The 9,340-nt window shown below is 46.5% G+C and overlaps 1 protein-coding gene across 2 annotated transcripts in view; it reads right to left on the bottom strand.

Moving 5' to 3' along the window:
- LOC137641439 (ATP-binding cassette sub-family C member 10) overlaps window positions 1-7,025 on the bottom strand; it is a 151,254-nt gene extending 144,229 nt beyond the window's left edge. For both annotated transcript variants that reach the window (XM_068373979.1, XM_068373978.1), the window contains exon 1: window positions 6,870-7,025. The gene's annotated coding sequence lies outside the window, so the exon portion shown is untranslated. The remainder of the gene's footprint in view (window positions 1-6,869) is intronic.
- Between the last annotated feature and the right edge of the window lie 2,315 nt (window positions 7,026-9,340).

Raw genomic sequence — 9,340 nt, forward strand, 5'->3', positions numbered from 1 at the left:
GCGAATACCCCACTCGTGAGCCCACACAGAAACTGTCGTGAAGACTCTCGAGAATACCTGGGGAGCTGTCGACAAACCGAAGCAGAGGGTCTTGAACTGCAGGATCTGGGAACCCCACTTCACCCGTAGAAACTTTCTGCTTGAGGGGTGGATCGGGATTTGAAAGTATGCGTCTTCGAGGTCTATGGACATCATGTAGTCCCCTTCCCTCAAGGACTGCAAGACCGACTTCGGGGTGTCCATTTTGAAGTCCGTCTTGCAAACAAACTTGTTGAGGGCTGACAGGTCTATCACCGGTCTCCAACCCCCTGTCGCTTTCTCCACCAGAAAAAGACGACTGTAGAAGCCTGGGCCCGGATGTAGGACCACTTCCACCGCACCTTTCTCCATCATAGTGGAAACTTCCTCCTGAAGGGCCGCCCTCTTCAAGGGGTCCTTGGGTGCTAGCCACTCCGCCAGACTGGCTGGGATCAAAGGTGGAGGTTCTGTTAGGAACGGGAGTCTGTACCCTTCCTTCAGTACGGATACTGTCCAGGGCTCCGCACCGTGGGCCCTCCATGCTTGCCAAAAATGTCTGAGGCATCCCCCAACCTGAGGCTTAGGCAGGAGTGGGGGGCCTTCCACTCTATCTCCTTCTGGAGGAGCGGCCTGAACGCCCTCTCCTGGACGCTGAGTAGGCCATCCTAAAAGAGGCAGACGCTGCTGGGGCTCCTCTACGGGGGGGCTGCGGTGGTTGAGCCCAAGAGGTAGATGGAGCATCTCTCCTCGTCTGGCTAGGAGAGGCATGAGAAGTAGAGGGGCCATCCGATGTCGTCCTCCTGTAAGTGGGCCTCCTCACGGAGTGGGGTCTGGGTGCACCCACTTCCTTCCTTTTCAAGACCTTTGCCATGACCTCCTCCAGCTGTTTCAATGGAAACAGGGAGTCACCCCACACAGGCAGGCTCCTCAAAGCCCTTGCCTCTCTGTCAGGGATTTTCCAAGAAAGCTTGGCTAAGACTGTATCCCTTTTCCTAAGCACCCAGTTGGCTGACAGGGCAAGAGACTGGAAAGTCAGGAACTTTAAGGTCTTTCCCCCGGAGATGATGAGTTCCTTCAGGAGGTCTTGGTTCGTAGGGTCTGTCAAGTCGTAGGTGGCTTGAACACCTACCAGAGTGGAGGCCCACCAGTCCAACCAGGAGCCGACGTGGACTAAGTACTTGGACATCTCCTCCATCATCGAAGCCTCCGACTGTGAAAAACAAATCGGGGCTGATGCGGCTCTGTCCTCCGGGGCACCCTGACTCAACACTTCAAGGGAAGACTCCATTTTGCAGGCTCCCGGTCACTGCCCCTCTGGTACATAAAACCTACTCTGGGACCTGAGTCCCTGGAGTAACTTTGAGGAACTCTGGGACTTGGGGGCTTCGGCATTGCCCGCCACAACCTTGTCCACGTGGGCGCGGCCCAGGACCAAATCCCTGGCCACAGGCAGCGCCAGGGAGGGTTTCTGCTGCACGGGGGCCTCCATCAGTCGATTAAGGCTGGAACGCCAGGCATCCTCGTCGGCGGGAACAGGTTCCTCGATCCGGTGATGCCTCCGTATAAGACCTATCACCCTCCGATATGCCGAGTCCTCGGTTGGGGAACCTTCACTGTCGCCAGCAACACCCTCCATCTGAGGCCGAGGTGACGGTCCGACGGGCACCCCCACCTGTCGCTGTGGCTCGGACTCGACGAGCACCTCCCCGTGGTGGTAACAGTCTGTGCCGACGGGAACCTCTGCACTAGACCTGGGTGTCGGGACGGGAATCGCCGTATCGGCGAGGACTACCATCCGTAATACGTCTTTGGGCAAAGAGGGCGAGACTTCCGTGGGCTGGCCCGACGGAGGAAGCCGTCCCTGCGAGTCCAAGGGCTGAGTCAACTGTGCTGACCCGACTAGGCTGCCCGTCCGAAAACGCGACTCCCCCCGCTGGGCGGGTTGAGCCAGAAGCTCCGCGGCCTTACGCCTACCTGAAGAGGCCTTCTCGCTCTGTTCCTTGCGAGGGTCATACTTATGCCTGGCAGAGGGCCTCCGTGGAGAACCGTCTCTGGGCCGGCGACTCGGAGAACGTGGAAACTCGTCGAAGTCCTCGACCCTCCTGCGGGGAACGAAGACCCATTCACCTTTGGGGGACCTACTCCTCCTGTACTTCCTCCTCGGGGACCTGGAACGTCTTCTGCTATACCTTGAACGTGACCTCGAACGGGAGCGCCTGCTCCTGGATCTCTCCCTCCTCCGACGGCGCCTCCTCCTCGCTTCACCCTCCGAAGAGACCGATGAGCCGGCCTCCGAAGACCCCGACGATACTACGTAACCCGACCGACGGGCGGGCTCGGGGGCAACGGAGGTCTTCGCGAACTGTTGAGTTCCGGAGGTCAAAGGTTGCAAAAATGAGTCAGGAACCGCCGACAGAGGGGCTGGAAGGGAGGTCGTCCGCACCACGCTGGGGAACCAGGAATCTAGGCCATCCTCCATCCTCAACGGGGACCTACCTGGGGTTTTCGGGAGCTTCCACCCAAAGGGCTCCCCTACCGTCGAGTCCAACCTATCCTGGACGCCATCAGCTACTGAGGTACCTGAAATGTGGGCCCAAGACGCGGGCGAAGAGACAGGAACAGTATTACTCCACATGGGGTCATCGGAGGAGACGTGCCCCCCAATCACAAGGGCAGAGTCTCCAAGACCCCCAGATAAAGCACTTTCAGGCCCCCCCACTAGCCTGTAAAGATTCAGCAACCCCTACATCATGAATATTAGACTCTTGGGGAAGAGCCATAGGCACCTTCCCCGCAATGGACTTACCTCGTCCCCTACCCTGGGTAGGGGAAGAAGGAACAGAAACCTCGTCAGACCTCCCACCTGGCGACGGCTATGGCGAAGAGATGCTCGCCTTCCTGGGGGACCGTTTAGAGGACTTCTTTTTCTTCGTGCTAAAACGAACCCACTGGATCTCACTCCAACTAACACACTCCGGGCACGTATCTGTCGGCGAGCACACTCTACCCCTACAGGAAGAGCAAAGGGAATGCGGGTCAACCTCCGGCTTGGATAGGAACGCTCCACACGACTTCCTGGCTCTAGGCCCAGGACAACGGCGGGTTTGCTCCATCACAACACAAAACCACAAGACACAGGAACGCAGGGAAAGGATAAGGAATACACTTGGGGAAGCACAAGGGAATCACGCGAACACGCGAGAACACAAGGGAAAGCACAGAGATACCACGCGGGAACCACGTGGGACACACGAGTCGGGGACACAAAGGATCGCAAGAGAATGGAGAGCGACGGGATGGTATCACGACGCGACCAGAGAACTTACTGACGAGCGAGACCCAAGCTAACGCCGACCTAGCTCAGGACTACCCTCAGGGCACGTTCTCCTTACGCCTGAGTTAGTCCCCACAGAAAACAGAAGTAGGGTAGACTACACAAAACTCTGGTCGGTTGAGAGGAGATTCCAGGTACCTCCTAAGAAAGTAGTTCGAGGTAAGTCTCTGTGTTGGAACAAACTTAGGTTAGCCCGATCCTCTGCTAACACATCATTGAGAAAAACTTTCCTGCTTGCCTTATCCTCTGAAGGGGGAAAGACGAGCTGCCTTAGTTTCCCGTAAAGCTGAGGAGGGAAAGGCAACTGCCGAGATCTTGCACACGGGCGGTGAAGCAGATTCTACCTCACGATAGGTAAAAACCAAGGCACAAGCTCCAGAGAGTTTGGCCTTACACAGCAATGAACGCTACGTTGTGTCCTACAGGCATGACGGCAAGGAGGAGGGATCGTCGCAAATAACCGCTTTACCCCATTGTCATCCACTTTTGAAAAGCTGTGCTGCGATGAACTGGAGCGGGGTATGGAAGGATCCAATGCCCTTCAGTGGAACCCCCGGGGGGAAACAACTCAGAAGAAGGCCGTCTTTCTAGCGGACAGGAAGGGCGATTAACCCCTTTTGCCCCTGTCGGCAAATCTCCGTAGAGACGAGAAGACTGCATAACAGAGGCTGATGAAAGAAAGCTCTCCCTCGGAAGGAAAGGCTGCCCAACACCTGGAGATGGACCTTCGGGTAGCCCACTCTGCTTCCCCATCCCGGTGGAGCAAACCCAGACAGATGATCTACATCACGAACTGCCCCCAGAATGTAGGCAAAGATAGTCCCAGGGTTCACCTCGGAGGGATCCTCCGACAAGTCACTTCGAGGAGTACTTGTCAGCAACTGCTCATACCCACCCATCGAAGAAGAGCAAACGTTTGGGCGAGTAGGTGCCAAGGACAAGATGGTCATATGTGCAAGAGACTCTTTCAGTCCTTGACCAACGGAATCTCGAGGGGGAAGATGGGAATGAACCCCTGTGGAGGATGAGTGCTCCAGTTGCGCACCCAATCGCAAGACCTCCTTTAACCTTTCCTTGTACGTTGAATCCGTGAGCCCCAAGGAAAGCCACAGCAAACGCACAGCATCGTCAAAAAGCAACTTCCCTACGGCGGCAGTCAGCGTTACTTCCCTAGGGGAAGCAACGGAGGTGCCCGGAATGTAGGGTTGTCCCGGAGTCACAAGGGCGCCACTCGTGCTTGACCAACCCCCAGGGGAAGCCGATTGAGCAGAGTCAAGATAGGCAGAGCCGACGGAGTTCGATGACGAGTTTTTTTCTCTTTTAAGGATGACCCCGAAAAAAAAGAATCCTTCTTAGCCTTCTTCTTCGGTCACATGCTAAATCTTGTACACTGGGAGGGCGACCACTCCCGACAAACCTAGCATGGAGACTCCTGCACGTAGGAGTCACCTACACGCAGGGTAGAGGCAGTGAGGATCAGTCTCCTCCGCCAACATGAAAGTGCAGCAATGGCACCCTTCATTGCCAGGATCAACCAGCATGGTTATGATCCTCATGGACAGACACACCTGTTAAAGAAAACGTTTAGAAGGAAATTATTAGCTTTTTAGGACAGTTATTGGGAAATTTTTATTTGGTTTTAATGGGAGAGCAAGACGTCTGTATTCTACCGAGCAGAAATAAAAAGTGACAGTTGTTTACTAGTGCTGGTGTGAGCTGGGTGGCTGGTCTACCCCCGTTTTCCCCTTCCTGCTAACTAGCAGAGGGTAGATACATCTGGTTTCAGCTATCGCCGAAATAATACTATAGCACACAGAGCGTTTGTACGTAAATACAGTAGTGCCGGAGCAAATAATTTTTCATTATCACTTTCTATGGAGTCCTTCATAGCTGTGTTCATTGTACTGCAATACAAATAAATCCTTGCGGATTCATATGTATGTTAGTACGCCTAATCAACACTAATTATTTATTGATTTTGTTCTGATGTAGCTCGCTTCATTCGCAGATACACACATTATTTCCTATGACCCGGCGAGTGGAACATGTTCGCTATGGACGTTAGCCCCATGGGATAGTATTTTGGTGTTATCTAATTTATCTCTTAGTTCAGTTCTAAAAATTTGAAGGGGTGAGTTATAGCTTTGAGCTACATCCTCTGTTTGAACATGGACTTAGCTTCCACTTCCCATTGTCAGACAAAATATATTAAACCCACATTTCTACACTAAACTTTCATTATTAACATGATAAATAAAATAAGAGCTGTAATTATACTGTATATTTCAAGACTGAAAGCAAATAACCAAGAGATTTAAAACATAAAATGTAACCTTTTTTGCTATTCTGACAAATACCTTACGACAGATGCACCACCTACCAATTTTTTTCTGAACAACCAGAAGGGAGGAAGCTCCAGAGGCCTGTGCCAAGAGGAGTAAAGGAACAAAATATGAATTTTTTTTTTGAAATCTGTAACTCTGTTAATAGAGGTTTCTACCAGTAGTATACTGTAAGGGATTTAAAATGAGAGTATTTGGAAAGATCTATTTACTTATGCTAGTTCCAGTGTCCTAACTAATTCTGCACTGTTCTATAATGAAACTGGTTTCTATTAGCAAGGGTAAATACTTCCCAATGCATACTGTATAAAGTAAGCAATTGGAATGGAGTAAAATGTCTCGCGGAGTATGTATGATGACAGCCATGCCCCATTACTCTCTTGTTTTATGCCCTAAGAATACGGCTGTCTGAGGGGAGTCGCAGGTGGGGCATTAGCCTAAAGTTAGGTAGGAAGGTAAGTAAGGACATGGCTTGAAGGTTAGGTTAGGTGGGGAAGTTTGGGTCAGATGGCGTTCTGTGCATGTGGGAGGGTCTGTCCATCTTTATACAAAGGCTTCAAGGTCTCGGAGCCTTTGTATATCAGGGGCAAGTTCCTCACGCGTTCATTAAAAATGGACATCAACTAACTTAAACTTTCCCCCTTAACCATGTCCTTACCTACTTACCTAACGGGAGGGGGCTAACGCCCTTCTGCGACTACCCTTACACTGCCGTATTCTAAGTTAGACATGATAATACACAAAGGTGGCCGCTATCATACATACACCCCTCGGTCTCTTTAAGGTCGCCTATATAGCATGTATGAATTGGGGATACAGCACACAAATTTGTTCGACTGTATACTCCTTTGGCCTATACCTTTGCACATAATTAATTTAGCTTAAACACCTGATCTAAACTACATGGTAAAGTTGCCCAAATAATTCTTAATCCTCTTGGAAATTCGAAGAAAATAAAGTATTCAGGTGTAATTTCATGTCTTGAACAATTTTGATGACAATATCTGTCGGGAAGCCGTATATTTTTCCGTCATAAAGACGGCTTCTAACTAATAATGTTTGATATTTAAAAATTGGCTAAACTACATTGGGGTATCCAAAAGATTCCTACTTCGATCTACTCCAAGTAAAAGAAATAAGAAATGCCCGATAAAAAGAATATTTAAGCTACTTACTGTGAGCCCAGCTCCTCCAAATATGTCCCACTGCAATGTCAACTAGGGAAAGAAAATCACTTTCAAATGGCTTAATCAAACTTTAGTTGAAGGTCTCATGACCTGCGAAAATCAGCTGTTTACTTTGTTGTCTTTCCTTGAGCTGGTAAAAATAACATTGATCTCGATATGAGAAAATGGGTCCACTCCACAAGTTGCAGGTTTGGCCATCTTACCACTCTCATTATTTCAATTTTCAAATTAAGACATTAAAGATAGTCTGTTTTGTTCTTATGAAATTATGACAGTTTATCATGTGATATTTATTTCCTGGAATATCCATAAACACTATTTTTTTCATAATTTTGTTCTTGGACTACATATAGTGCCAATCTACCTCAATTTTCAAAGTAAAACATCAAAGAAAGTATGCTTTGTTCATATGAAATTAAGACAGTCTATCATATGATTTCTATTTCCTGGAATATCCACAAAAACTACTTTTTTCATAATTCTGTATTTGGACTGCATATATTGCCCATCTATTTCAGTTTTCAAAGTAAGACATTAAAGAAAGTGTATTCTTTTCGTATCAAATTCTGACAGGTTATCGTGTGATTTTATTTTCTGGAATATCTACAAACACGTTTTTTTTTTATAATTATGTACTTGAAGTTGGACCACATATAGTGCCTATTTAGATTTTTTTTTATGTTCAGTGAGTGTAATACTATGAATTTGATATGCATGGTAAGATATCTGATTGTGACAACGAAGCATGAGCTTGTGTTATCATTTGGCCTCTTCTGTCTGTTAAGATTGCCTTACCTTATGTAAGACACGGGCTCTTGCGTTGGCAGCCCGTAAATTGGCATCTTCACAATACTGATTAATTCATAAAACTTTCCGATAACCACCAGAAGGTAAAAAATCCCCAGTAGTTGTCGGTCATTCATGGTATAGCCTAGTTGGCAACTCGGCTTTGAAACCGAAGATAATGATATTGCAATAAACTAGATGCTTTATGGTGCAGCCTGGGCATTTCTAGCGATTTGAACAGAGATTATATTCTGGTGTAATTTGCTCTTCCAGTGTAGTTTTTTTTTATATTAAGTAAATGGCTTTATGAGTTGTTTGACATTGAAGTTGTAATTTTTTTTCTATCAAATCATAAAAATAAACTTTTAACATCTTAATATCACTTACTCAATTAGCAAAAAAAAAGGGGGAGGTATTGACAATTCAAATTGCTGTTAGAAACATCATTTATTACAATGAACATATACCATCAATTTATTATTCAACTGACATTTATAATTCAAACAATATTCTCGCGAAATTTTTAAATTGTGGTCATTTTGATACACAGGCAACGGCCAGTTACGCATTTAGAATTTTTCTTCGGAATTTAGCAATACAATTGGGTGTTTTGCAGTGAACTCGCCGACATCTTTATGACCTACATCAAAATGGCCGTGAATGTACTCAAGTGCAGAACAAGCTCCGTAAGCTTTTATCTGTACTTGCACCTCAGACAAGACTTGGTGTTCTTGAGGTTGTGTGAGCTTTCAAAGATGATGATTAAATACAATATATTAGTAAACTGCCATTGGATCACGATTATTGAAGCCACTGGATTTAGGCCATTTCTTAGGCTACTATTTTTCAATTATGTATTTATATAGGACATTATTTTCTCCCTAATTTTTGTTTGGGAGATTCTACCCCAGGTCCTAAGTCAACCACCACTGGCTACTTCCTTTTTAAGCAGCTGTTGTGTTGATGGGAGCGCTACTCTCGAAAGATCTGCTTCTGGGTGCAGAAAGAAATTTACTTCGGTTTCAGCAGTAAAATCAGCTGCTGTCCACATCATGACTCATGTACCCCACTCGATAAGAATTGTTTTAAATTTATTGGTTATTAATTGCCTCTTTGGGGCTTCTAAATCAATACTATTAATTATAGTATTTATTTGTTACCTTTCTTAGCTTTTTTCTTATCGAAACTCTAATCTATGGGAAATTCTTTTAGGTTTGTTCTATACGATTATTGCCTATTTCAAGTAGCAACAACAACATACGTAATGATAATGATAATTATTATTGCTATAATCTGAGGAAACTTATTTCCATTGAAAATTTTGCAATTGTTTAAAAAATACTTTAGATTTGTTTATTGAGAGCATCTGTTGTCTTCATTCTTGAAAAGAACAATTGTGTATACACCAAACAAAACCAATAGTTTTAGATGCACTCCCCGGTCTTCATATACCCAATGCAGTACAGACAAGAGTGTAGCGATTCTAGCGAAGTAAATCTACTCAACAAAGTATACAAGATAACAAGCTTGTACGTACACAGATAAAAGCATTTCGTACCCTTGTTGTTATCATTTCTTTTAGAGAACATACTGAATAAGAGGAAGACGCTATTGATAAAACGTGCGCGCTATGTCTTTTGATCCTTACATTTATCTATTATAATTTTGTTGCT

This window comes from Palaemon carinicauda, chromosome 5, assembly GCF_036898095.1.
Source record: "Palaemon carinicauda isolate YSFRI2023 chromosome 5, ASM3689809v2, whole genome shotgun sequence".
Classification (NCBI taxonomy): Eukaryota; Metazoa; Arthropoda; class Malacostraca; order Decapoda; family Palaemonidae; genus Palaemon; species Palaemon carinicauda.